The sequence below is a fragment of the Caretta caretta genome, chromosome 1, assembly GCF_965140235.1.
Source record: "Caretta caretta isolate rCarCar2 chromosome 1, rCarCar1.hap1, whole genome shotgun sequence".
In the NCBI taxonomy this organism is placed as follows: Eukaryota; Metazoa; Chordata; order Testudines; family Cheloniidae; genus Caretta; species Caretta caretta.
Genome location: NC_134206.1, coordinates 140,001,010 through 140,017,039, shown reverse-complemented (window position 1 = coordinate 140,017,039; position 16,030 = coordinate 140,001,010). Strand labels below are relative to the sequence as shown.

Sequence of the window (16,030 nt, the reverse complement as noted above, 5' to 3'; positions counted from 1 at the left end):
ATAGCAGCACAGTGAAACGGATTTTTGTCAGTTTCACTGCTGCTATTCAGAACAAGATTTTATCAGAAAATACCAATTTGAAACCAAAATGTTTCACAGAAGCCTATTAAGTTCAAACAAACTTATGTTGAATCACAGGCAGAGTTCTATCAGAAACCTACCTGTTTTTTTGACAGCTTGCTTAGAAGGCTGCTGGGTCCTATGGTATCCTGGGTTCATGGCATGGATTAGAGCTTCCAGACCACAGTCGGCTGGCTCCCCACTGCCAAATGGTGTGTCTAGGCGTCGGGGCGGGGCGGGGGGGGGGGAGGAGGAGGAGAGAACAAAAACAAAAAGACACACCACTTTTACTCAAGGGTAGGCAGTGACAAAAAAGTGACAAGAATGTCAAGTTCACTCAGCAGCTGCCAGGCTCTTCAGAGATTTTTTTGTTTCAAAAACACCATATATTCCCACAATGAAAGTTTTCCAGAATTTACAGTTCAAGGGAAATTTTGAAATATTTCATTTTGGTCTAAATCAGAACAAAACCAAATTTTGAAATTTCCCACAAATAGGAAATTCTGAGTTCTGGGCAGCTGTATTCAGAACACTGCTGGCAGCGGCAAAAGTGGCTAGAATCAGGATATGAGCAACAGCATAGCTATCCACAGGTGGGTGTAAGAAGAAAAACCCTGACCAAAAACGTGTACAATATGATAAAACTACATCATCATCTTCAATGGATGGGAAAATTCTACTAAGAGCTGGAAGATGACTAACACAATTTGTTGAAAGAAAATGTTAGCAAAAGATTATAATTTTCTCCCATAGGGTACATTAAAACAAACATTTCACCTACAGTTCTCATGTTTCTGTGAAATACACGTTGAACTCAAGGCTTTCATATATGTGCCCAGTTCAAAATCATCCATCTGTCAAAAGACCTTATACTGAAGAAAAGTATATTTGGACCAAAAATTAAAATGTATCTCCTCAGCTAATGTCATCTTAAAAAGAACCAGTAAATGACATCACAGTGTTGCCAACTCTCATGATTTATTGTGATTATTGTTACACCTGGTGCTTTTCTTAAATTCCAGTTCTTGGAGTCAAGCAATTACATGAAAATCACTGCTTCCATTTTAAAAAACTAAGTTTCTAACACTCATGGTTGCAAAAGAAAGCTTTAAAACATGGACCCTAAAAGGCTCAAAATCAGAGTATACATAAAAAGAATCCATCATTTATTTTTTACTTCTCATGATTCTGGGGGGCTTGACTCATGACTTCTGACTACTTGGGGTTGGCAATACTACCAACTGTAGAATTTTATTGTAGTTTTTTAAATACAAGTTTGTCCTCATCAAACCTATTCTTAAAATCCAAGCAACAGTAGCCTAATCTTGCCACAAGCACGCAATTAAAGCAGTTCAACAAATGCAATTATTTAGCCACCATTCTTTCAAAAAATCGAAGCAAGCAAAGACCAAATGCACAGGATAATTTAGTCATCTTAATAATGCATAGGTTCCGTTTACTGCATATTAACCAGAATGAAGGGATATTCCCAAGTCATGCACAGGGCCGGCTCCAGGCACCAGCAAACCAAGCAGGTGCCTGGAGCGGCAAATGTAAAGGGGTGGCAGGACATCAGGCTCTGGGGCGGCAATCCGCCCTCGGCGGTGGCGGGAATTCAGCGGCTGCTCCGTCACAGTTCATTTTGCACTCAGCAGCAGTTCGGCGGCGGGGACACGACTCTTCTTCGGCAGCCATGCCATCACTCCGCCTCCATGTTGGGCTGCAAGGGTGGGGGTTTTTTGGGTTTTTTTGCCGCTTGGGACGGCAAAAATGCTGGAGCCAGCCCTGGTCATACAGAAACTAGCGCCAGCTTCATTTTACTACTTTGGGCAGCACTTTGATTGTTCTGGATTCATCCAGTTGAACTCATTTGGTATTATGTACGTTATGTGGAAGTTTACAATGTGTCAATTTAAATTTAGAATTCAAAAGGAGTGTTTTTAATAACTGCCAGATTTCTTTCCATTTCAAACCCAGTAATTTAAAATTATGATTATTAATCTAGAATTAGGAACCAAAATAGAATCAAGTTTTCCAATAAGTTAGACCATGTGTAAATCCCTCATTTAAAATGTATATATTTTACATAATGTAAAAATAATTGACCATATTTCATCCAATTGTTTAACTTTTTTTTTTTTTAAATCAGAATTGTGTTTAAAATTAACTAGATTTAGGGTGACCAGATGTCCCATTTTTATAGGGACAGTCCTGTTTTTTTGGGACTTTTTCTTATATAGGCACCTATTACCCCCCCACCCCCATCCCATTTTTTCCACAGTTGCTATTTGGTCACCCTAACTAAGATTCCCCTTAAAACTTAATTTCTTCAAACATCTTCAGCTGTCAGTTTTATTTTATTTCAAAACATATATTCACTAATTTGGTTGTGACCAAGAGATATCACCCTTTATTGATACAGATAGGTCTTTAATGTAAAGAAGTACAAAACTCATTGCCTTTTTACATATTACAAAAGGACACAGAGCAAGAGGTATAGTAGTGTAGCAGTACCCCCCCACACACAGAGCCTAAAGGAGCTTTTTTGGGGGTGGGGGAGAAGAGAATCAGTAGAGAAGTGAATTTATTTTATCTGGAAGCTAGAAGAATGGGGTACCTTCACATTAATCAGACACACCCACTAGCCAGAGATTGATATAAAATATATAGCCTTATCCCATCCCTCCCAAGCAAGGTCCAGGTACTGCATTCAGGCAGGATTACCAACATCTCTCTTCCCAGCAGCTGGGAGCTAGGGCTAAGTTGCTCAGAGGATGCACTTGAACCTTACTGATGAAATCCCTTTATTTTTAAAATAACCTATCACTAACAGACCTTTGGCTTGAAGGTGCTTGTATACTATAAACAGGCCTTAATTTCCGTAAGCTACCTTAGACAACCAGGACAGTATGAGAGTGATAGCATACCTGCACCCTCTTGTCCAGGACAGGGTTGAATGGATCCTGCCACCCTAGCTACAGGTACACCTCTTCCGAGAATGTTAGAATCACTGTCTCGCATTTTCCTAGGCATACATCAAGTCCAAAAGGGACACCCTTAGCCATTTTTTCCACAAAATGGAGAAATATTAGATCATCCCTGGAAGAAATTATCTTTTCCTCCTCCTCAGTACGTACATGCTACTTGATGAAAAGCCAGCATTATTCTCTGCATCTAGAAAACAGTCCTGTTTGTGTTCTTCAGCAAACTCCCCTTACCTCCAGCAAGCACTGCAGTATGCTGCCACAAAGCAATGTTTTGACAACTGCCATGAAGAGCTCAAATGTAGGAAGGCCTAAGGTGACACCAAGAACAGAATCAGAAAACATCTTCCTCCCTCACACTCCTATATCAATTTGCAGCCTACAATTGTTGGACTCCACAGCGGTACTGGATGTCCAAACAGGCTTCACAGTGGGAATTCCCACTTGCAGCTGCAAGTTGCCAGAAGAGTGTACCCAATCCTAACAGACTCAGATATGACCACAGCTTCCAAGGCTTGATTATTGCAACTTATATCTAGAAATGAAGCCCAGCACCTGGAAAAGGCTTCAACTTGTACAAAACAATTGTCCCATCTGCATAGGTGGCCAGGAGCACAGGTGTGTGAGCACATAATCCTGGTGCTCTGCACTGACCTCCCCAGAGTCCAGTTTGAGGTCACTGAACTGACATTTAAAATCCTACATGGGACTATTCCTACCTGCTTCAGAGATTGCCTCACCTCTGCAACCATGAGGGACCTACATTCAGTGGAACCACAAACATATCCGCTAATGGGGCTTATATGAACACAACAAAACCTTCATTGGTCCTGGACTAATTATGAAACTCACACCCTGAGGAGATATAAATACTATAACATGGAGCCTTACTGGTTTGAGAACTCATTTCTCCTCCTTTCCCCTCCCACTGCCCACAAACGTTCTCATGACTTCACACATACTTCTCAGCCTGTGAGCAAAATAGAAAAATAACTAAAAAGTGAGCTAAGAGACAGTTTTGTTATTTCTGTTAATAAATATTAGAAAAGCATTCAGATATTCTGGTGATGGCAGCTGTGTGAATCACACAGACAAAGGACAGGGGAGGGATAGCTCAGTGGTTTGAGCACTGGCCTGCTAAACCCAGGGTTTTGAGCAGGGCTGGCTCCAGCGTTTTTGCCACCCCAAGCAGCAAAAAAACCAAAACCTTGCCGTTGAACACAAGGCGGAGCCATGGTACGGCCACCGAACTGCCGCTTGCAACCAAAGAGTCGTCGCATCCCCGCCGCCGAATTGACACCAAGCACAAATGCGCTGTGGCGGAGCGGCCGCCGAATTCCCGCTGCTGCCGAGGACAGATTGCTGCCCCAGAGTCCAACCACCTGCTGCCCCTTTACATTTGCTGCCCCAGGCACCTGCTTGGGTCGCTGGTGCCTGGAGCCAGCCCTGGTTGCGAGTTCAATCCTTGAGGGGGCCATTTAGGGATCTGGGGCAAAAATTGGGGATTGGTCCTGCTTTGAGAAGGGGGTTGGACTAGATGACCTCCTGAGGTCCCTTCCAACCCTGATATTCTATGAAATGAGATAAGACTACCGTGTCACACAGCATCACAACCAATAATGGCCCTTACCATTTGTGTTCTCTTCCTAGGAGTACCTTCTCTGCTGCATTAACTTGAGTGATAGCACCCAATGCTGAGTACCTAGGTTAACCTAGCTCAGGTGTGAGCAGCCACACTTCAAAGCCATGCTAGAGTTACAGCACCAGAGAGGGTATAGTACTCACCCACGTGTCAGTAGAGTAATTTGGCTAGGGTCTTTGTTCTGCAGTACTCTGAAGTGCTATATGATTCTTGCCCAATGAATTATGGGAGAACTTGTCTGTCCTTTTGGCACATGGGGGGAATTGTGGGAAGGCAGTGTAAGATTATCAGCACTTGAGTGATTTAGTATCCTCACTTCAAAATGGGCAGGTTACCCCAGAAACTTCTAGTGGTCAAAAGTTCTTTGTTGCTGGACCCTGCAAGCGGGGGTGGGTGGAGGTTGTGTTGTCTCTCTCGTCTGTTCACAGTGACCTCAGGAGCTAGAAATCCACTAAAGTTGTATTTATCCCTCCTCTTCCCCCTCTCCCCAACAAAAACTTAAATGTTTTTGTAAGAAGGATAGCCAGCTTCTCCAGAAAGGACCTGAAGAGAATAAGGAAATTTCCCTTTCCTCCACTGAGCTAAGGAATGAGTCCTAACTACGCTCCCTTGCGTCACCTTTGCACCTAGCCCTCCTTATCCCAAAGGCACCCAAACACTCAGGAGACATTTTCTTTTATTATCACAGTATGAAGAGTCAGACAGAGCATCCCAAACCTGCAAGACAGAATGCAGAAGGGAAAGGTAGGGGGGACAATCCCAAACACTAGCACTGCAAAAATACATCATGCCCTTATATAGTTCCTTTCATTAGGGAAGCTAAGTACTTATAAAGATGAGCTGTATATATTTTACAGATAAAATACTGAGGCCCAGACAAACTGACTTGACCAAGATCACATAGCAAATCAGTGGCAGAAAAATAACCCAGGTTGACGGACAGTTTTTATTACTTGCAGCATTACCTCAAAATTAGTCCAAGTTTACACAAAAATAAAGGTGGGGGGGCTATTTGGAAACACCATATTCAAGATTTTAAAAGTAGACCCCTTTCCAAATCTTGGTCCCTACCATCCAAGGGCATGGAAGAAAACAATCCTTTACCCTTTAGTGAAACTATACCTTCATTTTGGTTATTATAATATTTTGAAGGAATAACCAAAACAAGGTGCAATACAGCTCAGATCTAGGAATATGCATTTTTAAAATAAATTAAACAAGATCAAGAGAGACTTTTCTAAGAAGTGTGTCTGAAGGACTGCATCAGTAGCCAAGGAGATGATTGTGCAAAGTGGATATGGTCATCATTAAACTTGACTAATTGGTATTTTAACTAGAAGAAATTAGCAAGTCTTGACAAAATATCTTTTCCAATAGAAATGATATTTTGCAGGGCATATGGTTTTTATTTTTAGACATGAGTCATACAACAATGTAAGTTATTAGAAATTTTATATTTTTCTCAAATACCAAATGGCATTTTATCTGGAGGTGCAGTGCTGATATTTTTATTAGTTCTTGGACTATTAATACTATGTATGTATAATTATGTATTGTGGAAAAAATATAAATACTTTCAAATCACTAGCACAAAACATAGGTATTTTTGGTATTCAGCATATACATGCACACAGTTATTAAACAAACACAAGTCTTGACAGAGACAAATTTACCCTGAAAGCATGGATTGGAAAATTTACCCCATGTGAACAGCACATCCAGACTTTTCTATTCTACATTGTCTTCTTTCAGTCAAATCTTTCAGAATCCCACGGTCATGAAGGAATAGAAGTAAGCCATAGGACAACTGTATTTGGAACATTTTAACAACTCCACTATCTCAGTCTGTAGTTTTCGCCACAGAAGCCATTACATCCAAAACTGAGGGGGGAGGAGAACACGGGAGAAACAAGACAGTATATGATTTGTGAAAAAAAAATCACTCTAACCTCAACACACACTAGTTAATCCCACCCAAGCAACAAACAGAGTTACTGAACCCTTTATTATATTTCAAGTACTACTTTTCCTTTATGCACCAGTCTCTCCTCTGATTCTACTTACATATATTCTTTCTTAATCCAAACCTACAGTTCTGTTTTGTCCAGTATTTTCAAATAGATTTTCGTGCTTAATTTTTGAAACAAGACTTAGCTAATATAAATACTTCAGTCAGTGTGACTCCCTGAGGATCTGGCACACTGAATGGGTACCTCTAAGAGACTGCTTAAAAGCCAGGGAATAGCAGACCCTGTGGATGCATGACAGCTTTGGGAAGAACTACAATTCAGATCAATCCCTGCTCTCCAGGATCTTAGGGAGCCACCAGCTGTAATTACTCTGAGCCAGCACCCTATGAGGGGAATGGACAGTTTTAGCACACACACTGCACTCCAGTCTTGGGCCCAAAAGCAGATTCGCAGTATGAAGTTTTCCCAAACCCTACACCACCACTCAATGCCACAGGTATCGTTCCTTGAATGAGGCAGTACTGGCCAAAGAAAAGTGATCCTCCTAAACCATAAATGACTGGTACCCTATTACAACACTAGTTATTCTTAGCCTTCATTTTGTTTGTTTGGTATGGAACAGTAGTAAAAATTTGGTACATACCCACCATCTTGCCAAAAAAAGTTATATACTGTATATATAATAAGAGATAGTACACATTAGAACTAGTAGTATGGGCAATGTTAGCAAGATGGAGGACAAATTATGAGAAACCGAAAGGAGACTGAAAGAATTGGTTATTGGCTGACTGATTGGACTAAATTATATTACTTGGCTTATAATCGGGCGATAGATGGAATGCATATCTCAGTCTTGGCTCCCAACTATCTTGTGACAGACATCATCAACCAAAAGGGCTACTTCTCCATGGTCTTGAAGGCGCTGGAGACTCACTAGAGCCATTTCACTGACCTAAATGTGGGGTCGTCAGGGAAGGTGCATGATGCACCATCTTTAGGAACACTGGACTTTATAGAAAGCTGCATACTGGGATTTTCTTTCGAGAACAGAAGATTCCAATGGGAGAATGTGGAAATACCTATAGTGATCCTTGGAGACCCCACCTACCCTTTGTTCCTGTGACTCAGGAAACCCTAACACCAGGAACCTGGACAGCAGCCAGGAGCGCTTCAACAACAGGCTCACCAGGTGCCAAAAGATTGCTGAATGTGCCTTTGGCTGATTAAAAGGTCACTGGTGCTGTCTTTTTGGCCGGTTAAACCTCAATGAGGAAAACATTTTGGTAGTCATTGCGACCTGCTTTACTCTGCATAATATCTGCAAATCGAAGGGGAAAAGTTTTCCTGCTGAGGCTGCTCAGCTGGCTGCTGATTTTGAGCAGCCAGATACAAGGGAAATTAGAGGGGCACAGTGGGAGGCTATTCAAATCAGGGAGGCTTTCAAGGAGCATTTTGACAATGATTCCCAGTAATGTGCCTTTATGTGATGCATTCGGCCAGGCAATGTTTACTTGTCGCCTTGAATTACCCCGTAGCACTAGCTTCTTGAGCATTAATTAAATTGCAAGGAGCAAATATTCCCACCTTTAGCCACTGTTTTAGCACTGTGTGATATATGTGCATATGTCACAAATAAAGACTCATTTTATTTCAAAGACTCATGTTTAACAACAGGATAAAACACAAACTTTTGGTCAAACGGGACATGACAAAGAGGACCAGTTTCGTGTTAAGGTCTCTCACAGCTGGGCGTAACTCCAGCTTTCGTTGGGAAACCAGTCCCTCGGTGTGGAGTGCATGGGGTACTGTGAGGGACCAAGAACATGTGAGGACTGTGGTGGGGGAGTTTGTGGAGGGCATGGACTGGAGTGTTGTAGTGGCTGAAAGGGGAGTCGGACACAGATTTGCTCAGATTGCAGGCTAATGAGAGAGAGTTCAACGTCTCTCTCTGGCCCTCTAGGAGCTTTATCATCTGATTCTGCCCGTGTCCTCTCCTGGCTATCCAACCTGAGTCTTTCGTTGATTGTGAAACAAAAAGCATGGAGGGAGACTATTTGCTGCATCTGTTGACTGCTGCACTTCGCAGAACATATCCTCCTTTTTCCTCCTGAGTCGGCACCTTATCTGATGGAGGTGCTCCACCAGTGTGGAGGAGTGGGTCCCCAAGGGCTCATCTGTAGAAACCAAAGAAACAATTAACAGACACTATTTTGAGTGCACTCAAAGGCGTGAATCTCACAAATTAAACATACTACTTTCTCACTGTCCCTTGGCTAGCACACAGATAAGCATGATTCCCGACTATGGTGAGTTTGCGGGGAGGGGACAGTGGGCAAGGGAGAATAGGCAAGAAGGGGCAAAAAGAGACAAAGGGTGGTTTGCGAAGGGGAACGACATTGCACCCCATAATGCTTTATAGAAATATGCTTATGAGTGTAAATATGATGTAACTGGAATATGTTTTATGCTAGATATGCCATGTAACATATCTTTGCAAAGGTTATGATCTACTGAATATATTCATCCTATTTGTATACATGTATCATTTTTATATCTGAAGTTATGAGCGTTGGCTCTATGCTTGATTGAAAGTGTTTGCTGTAGGAAGCACATAAAGCAGATTTGGTCAACATAGTGTGAAGGGGTTATTCAAGTAATTGGGAGTACTTAACTAACAATGGACTTTGGGAGACACCAATCCACATCTGAGCTGTCCTAGGAAAGTTCAAACCAACATGTAAACAATAGCGTCGGCCTGCAAAAAGCTGAATCATTCATAGACATGGGACTTGCACAGGTGGCTAGAGACTATCTTGTGGTTGTGATTTTGCACATGAGAACAAAGGGGTTTCCACCCACAAGAGAATATAAAAGACCGTGTAAACTCCTCCATTTGGTCTTCAGCTGGCTAAAAAGATAGCCTCTCCACCCCAAAGAGATGCCTGAAATAAACTGGAACAAAGGACAGTAACTACGGGAGTGTGAGGGATTGCTGGACCCAGACTAGGAAGGAGTCTAGTCTGTGAAAGAAGCTTATTGGAACATCTGAGAGTGAGATTTACCTGTATTTAGTTTCCTACTGTATTAGGCTTAGACTTGCGTGTTTTTGTTTTATTTTGCTTGGTAATTTACTTTGTTCTGTCTGTTATTACTTGGAACCACTTAAATCCTACATTTTATATTTAATAAAAATCACTTTTTGCTTATTAATTGACCTAGAGCAAGTAATTAATTCCTGGGGGAGCAAACAGCTGTGCATATCTCTCTATCACTGTTATAGAGGGCGAACAATTTATGAGTTTACCCTGTATAAGCTTTATACAGAGTAAAACGGATTTATTTGGGGTTTGGACCCCATTGGGAAGTGGGTATCTGGTTGCTGAAGACAGAAGCACTTAAGCTGTTTTCAGTTAAGCCTGCAGCTTTTGGGGGCCGTGGTTCAGACCTGGGTCTGTGTTCACAGCAAGCAAGCATGTCTGGCTCAACAAGACAGTGTACTGAATTCCCAAGCTGCCAAAGAAAACAGGCTCAGAGGTAGTCTCAGCACATCAGGTGGCAGTCCCAAGGGGGGTCTATGTGATCCAACCTGTCACAGGGGGCTACTATAAGCAGCTAGGGAGCCAATTCTGAATATTGGTACCCTTTTCCACAGACTAGGGTAATTAAACCAGCTCTCAATCCTAAAGATAACAGAGGATGCAAGGGTGCATTTCCTGAATGCATGCGATTTCAGACCAGTTCCATCTGCCACTTGCTGGGTGCTGCTCTGGTCCCTGAAGAAAATTACTGGGTGGTACGGACAAGTTTCCTACAGCAGGGGTAGAAACAAGGCAGCCATCCAGAGGAACCTTCAGCAGAGGATAGCAGAATACCTACAGGAAAGTTTCCTAGAGCTCTCTATGGAGGATTCCAAGGACATCCCCATGTACATTAACAAACTTTTCCACTGTGGCCCCACTGAACAGGCTCTGTTGCTGATTTCTGAACTTTATCCCTCCTGTACCATATAACAAAGTAAACAAGAGCTCAATCTCCTCTCACCATGCAGTATCAAAACAAAATGAGCACTTACTGGAGCTGACCTCTCCTGCATCCTGCGCACCAGAGCACTGGGAGTAGCTAGACCCCTCTGGAGTGTAGAAGAGGTCCTGACTTGCTGTGCCACCAGATGAACCTGCAACGTGCTCTACATCCACCGCTTCCTCATCTGGGTTGAATCTGCTGGCTGCTGCCTTCAGTCCCTCAAAAGTATCTACAGGACTCATGGCAGCAGAGGTGGGGTTGCCGCCGAGGATGGCATGCAGCTCCTTATAGAAAAGGAATGTCTTCGACGCTGCACCAGAGTGACAGCTGGCCTCTCTTGCCTTCCAATATACCTGCCTCAGCTCCTTGATTTTAGGAGGACACTGCTGCATGTCCCTCTCGTGCCCCTTCGCGTGCATCAGCAGTAGGTATTGAAATTCTTATGGCTGGTGTGAAGCTGCGATTGCACAGCCTCCTCTTCCCATATACTCAACAGATCCAACATCTCTGGGGTGCTCCACACACGAGAGTGTCTGCTGTGAGGATGCTGTGTGAACCGTGTACACTGAGCAAACGGGAAGAGGAATTTCAAAAATTCTCAAGCCTTTAAACGGGGGGAGGGGCACATACCCGTGTACCTTCAGTGCAGCGGAGTTCGAACTGCTGACCAAAGCAATTGTGATGGGCATTGTGAGACACCTCCTGGAGGCCAATTAGAGTGACATAACCAACCAACGTGTCTACACTGATGCTGCACCACTCTACCTATGCTGCAAAAAGCTCTATGCTGCTCATAGAGGTGGTTTTACTATGTTGGCATAGCAGGGGAGTTACATTAGCAGGATGAGCATTTCAGTGTATATACCTCCACTGTTTTGTCAAAGAAAGCTGACTTTTGTTGATAAAACTGTGCAGTGTAAACAAGGCCTCAGTATCAACTCTTGATTTCTATCAGGAAGGAAAAAACCGTCATTGAAGTTCAATGTATCAGTTAATTAGTGTGTGAGGCTGGTACTCAAAGTAAAACATGAAGGCAAGTATATAGACACCAGTACACAGAAGTGTGATATGGAATATCAACAGAAATCTGTACACTTCAAATGCAGTTTAGAACTCCTTATTTTACTGTAATGCCTTGACTCATTTTGCCTGCTGTCCTTAAATCAAACAAACACTTATCTTGTAACATATAAAGCCACATGTAATGTTTTATAACTAAACAGCACATTTTCACCAGGCAGTGAACAGTCTGAATTCTTGAGTGGTGTTGCTTCAGCGCATTCTGCGAAAGGTGGTGTCTCATCATACTGATCAAGAAAGAAGATTTCAAGAATGTTGATTGGCTGTTGAACCTATGCAATTTTTCTTGCATTATTTTGATTGAGGTATTTCCAACAGGAAATACCATATATTCTAGACGTTTTTAAAGTGAGCAGGACTACATACACACCTGCATTTTACACGGTTTAAAACTGAATTGTTTATATATTTTTAAAAATATCTCAGAAGTCCTTTGAAAGAAGTGCAACAATATGAGAATTTGGCCCACATCTCTCTGCATGTCAATGTAGCATACCCCAACACACAAACTTACATCATATTTAAAAATAAAGTAAAAAAATCTCACACACCCCCACTTGAGTAACTAAAATTCAGAGTAAAATTCTGCAAACTAAAATTAACAGAAATTATGTTAATAAAGGCTACTTACATGACTAACGGGTTGTAGGCTTCAGCTCCTAGAGAAAAAGACTTGCCACTAACAGTAATACAAATCAAAACAAAAATAACTACTAGTTTCTCTGTGGTAGAGGTCAGTGCAGTGTATCTAAAGACTCCAACCCTGCTGAAGAACGCTATGGGTGTCAATATGATGCCACATGATAGAATTTTTGTTTTTAAAAAAACCTACCTACAAAATTACACACCAAAAAATATGTTAAAAGAACATCAAGATTGTAAAGTCAAGCACTCAAAATTTAGGAAATGACAGAATTAAGTTTGCCTGTGAAACCTTAATTTGGTCCCCTTGTGCGTATGCATTGTAATACAGTTTGAATTACGTGGTCACATACTATTTTTCCACAGGAACTCGCCCTCATTCAGAGCCCAAAGAGAAGACCTGCTCTGGGAATAAATTGGGGAGCCATACATTTCCCATGTGATGCTAGGAAAGTTACTTAACCCACACTTTTCACAGCTGGTCAGTGTTCCTTGTTTTACAGATTTCCTCCTTGGGGTCTGATCTATAGAAGTGCTGAGCACTCACAGCTACAGCTGAAATAAATGGGTGCTATGATTTGAAGATATGAAGTACTATACAATGGAAATATTCTGGAAAAAAAATCAGGTCCCAGGCATTTCAGATTGGGTATTCAAAAATATTGGAAACTTCTGATCTGTGCGTCACTTCGCTGCCTATAGAGTGGGGATACCACCACCACATCTCATCTCACAGGACTATTGTGAAATACTGTAAATTAACGTTTGTGACGCACTCGGATACTGTAGTGATGAGCACCACAGAAAATCGTGAGGCAATTATTCAAACCTTGATCCAAAGACAGAATTCAGTGTGCAGTAAATAAGGCTTGGAGCCACTCACTGATAAATGAGGAAAAAACAAAATATTGAATATTCAGAATTCTTTGAGGGTGTCAACAAGTATGTTGATAAGGGTGATGGTTGATATAGTGTACTTGGATTTTCAGAAAGCTTTTGACAAGGTCCCTCACCAAAGGCTCTTATGAAACTACATACTCATGGTATAACAGGGAAGGTACTTCATCAGTCAGTAACTGGTTAAAAGTTAGGGGAAAAAAGGGTAGGTATAAATAGTCAGTTTTCACAATGGAGAGAGAAAAGTAGTGGTGTCCCTTATGACTCTGTACTGGAACCTGTGCTGTCATGAATGACCCGGAAAAGGGAGTGAACAGTGATGTGGCAAAGTTTGCAGAGGATTCAAAATTATTCGAAGTAATTAAATACAAAGCTGACTGTGAAGAGTTACAGGGTGATCTCACAAAACTGGGTGACTGTGCCACAACATGGCAGATGAAATTCAACATTGATAAGTACAAAGTAATGTTTATTGAAAAAAAATCCCAGTTACAGTTATAGATTGATGGGCTCTAAATTAGCAGTTACCACTCAAGAAAGACTGGAGTCACCGTGGATAGTTCTCTGAAAATGTCAGCTCAATGCACAGCAGTGGTCAAAAAAACTAACAGAACTTTAGGAACTACTAGGAAAGGGATAGAAAATAAGACAAGATATTATATTGCCACTATATAAGTCTATGGTGCGCCCACACCTTGAATACTGTGTCCAGTTCTGGTCACCCCATCTCCAAAAGGATACAGTGGAACTGGAAAAGGTTCAGTGCATTGGGGTATAGAACAGCTTCCGTATGAGGAGGACTAAAAAGACTTGGTCTGTTCATCTTAGAAAAATAGATAACTAAGAGGGGATATGATAGAGGTCTATAAAAATCATGAATGGTGTGGAAAAAGTGAACGGCAAAGTGGGATTTACTCTCTCCCACAATACAAAAAACGGATGAAACTAATAAGGCCGCAGGTTTAATGCAAGCAAGAGGAAGAAGTTTTTCACACAATGCATAATTCATCTGTGGAATTCATTGCTATGGGATGTTATGATGGCCAAAAGTTTAACCGAGTTCAAAAAAGAATTAGGTAAATTCATGGAGGATACATCCATCCAACGAAGATGGTCAGGAATGCAATCCCATGCTCAGGGTGACCCTAGCCCTCTGACTACCAGAAGCCTGAAGGGGAAAACATGGGTGGAACACTTCAACTCCCTTGTTTGGTACACTCCCCTTGAAGACCTGGTACTGGCCACTGTCTGAGATGGTACACTGAGCTAGATGGACCATTGCTCTGACTCAGTATGGCAGTTCTTATATCTTACTGAACAGGTGCTCATTAAGTGAGCCCAGCCATTCTGTGCATTGAAGAGGCAGAGATCCAGTTACAAAAAAAATTCTATATTGTGTGTGTGTGTGTGTATATAGTATGTACACACACACACACACACACACACAGAGTATGTACACAGTAAATTAAAGATTACCATAATGCATATGCAGGAAGGGGTCAAATAAAGGTTACACAGATATCCTTAATTCTGGTATTTTCTACTTCTTGAGTGCTTGACTTTGAGGTTGTAATGTTTTTATTGTAGGTTTGTGTGTGTAATATTTTGTATGTATTCGGAGCTATGCTCTACATAATAATTCATTTTATAAATTCTCTGTTGACATGCAATCTTGATGTCATGAAATTTTATCTCCATACAGATAAAATACTAGACGGATTTTTGTTGTTTTAAACGTAACAGAATTTCATTAACTTAAAAGGAGAAGCACAATTTTTGAAGTGAAACACTAAATATACCTGCTCCTTGGATAGGACGGTTCACTAGTGACAAAAGAGATAATGCAGCTTTCTTAACTGACCATGAAGATTACCTCTGTGGTAAACTGGCTCTTCACTAATATTCCCTAGATAGGGCACACAACATTTCAGTGCAATGGTGTAAACAGACAAGAACATAAGAATTGCCACACCAGAGGCTTACAGAATCCATTAACCTGTCTGGGAGTGGCCAATGATAACTTTCTCTGTGGATGGTGCAAGATATTCTGCAGTAGGCAATTATGTGATGATGTGCCCAGAGGAAAATTTCTTCCTAACCCTCATTAGTTAGAGGTTCTCTTATGGCCTGGAGAATGGGGGATTATATCCCTGCCAAAACACATATTAAATATTTATTAGAGATCATCCATATAAATGTCCAGTCCTGATAAAAAAGGATTTTAGGGATCTCCACTACATGTTGCTGTTCTAACAGCCATTCTATGTTCTCATGAAGGCACAAGGCCTGCTTCTAGTCCTGCATTTTGTTAACTGAATTTTGTAATGCTGCTGATTTACCATATTTTTGGCAGGGTAGAAAGAAACTACTGAATCCATTTATAAATGTAATTCAGTTCTTCCTGCATTTATAAGAGATAATTACACTTATTACATGCTTCCAAAGCCCTATGCGCCTACGTTGAGTAACTTTCTGGCAGGAAAATAAAATACCTGTATTTCCCAGTATCTTCGTCAGTATGGGAAGAATGGGTGAATAGATTTTTGTCCCTGGGCTGGTAAATTTCATGATGGATTTGCAAGTCTGCTTTATTATAAACTTTTGCCTTGAGTTAGTTAAATGTTGTGTCAGTGCTCACATACTTCTAAGAAAAAGGAGGGGATGTGTTTCATTTACTCTGAGTAGGTGTGACTTTTCAGATCTTTTGTATGATTCAACAAACACCATGGATA

The 16,030-nt window shown here is 41.4% G+C and overlaps 1 protein-coding gene across 5 annotated transcripts in view; it reads right to left on the bottom strand.

Moving 5' to 3' along the window:
• Positions 1 to 16,030, bottom strand: part of CDKL5 (cyclin dependent kinase like 5) — a 208,765-nt gene that overhangs the window by 153,641 nt on the left and 39,094 nt on the right. For 3 of the 5 annotated variants that reach the window (XM_075131656.1, XM_048862298.2, XM_048862327.2), the window contains exon 2: positions 162 to 278. The exons of 1 other annotated variant lie outside the window; for it this stretch is intronic. The gene's annotated coding sequence lies outside the window, so the exon portion shown is untranslated. Of the gene's footprint in view, positions 1 to 161; positions 279 to 6,386; positions 8,831 to 16,030 lie in introns of all 5 variants that reach the window. One more of the 5 variants, XM_075131653.1, reaches the window with a different exon arrangement.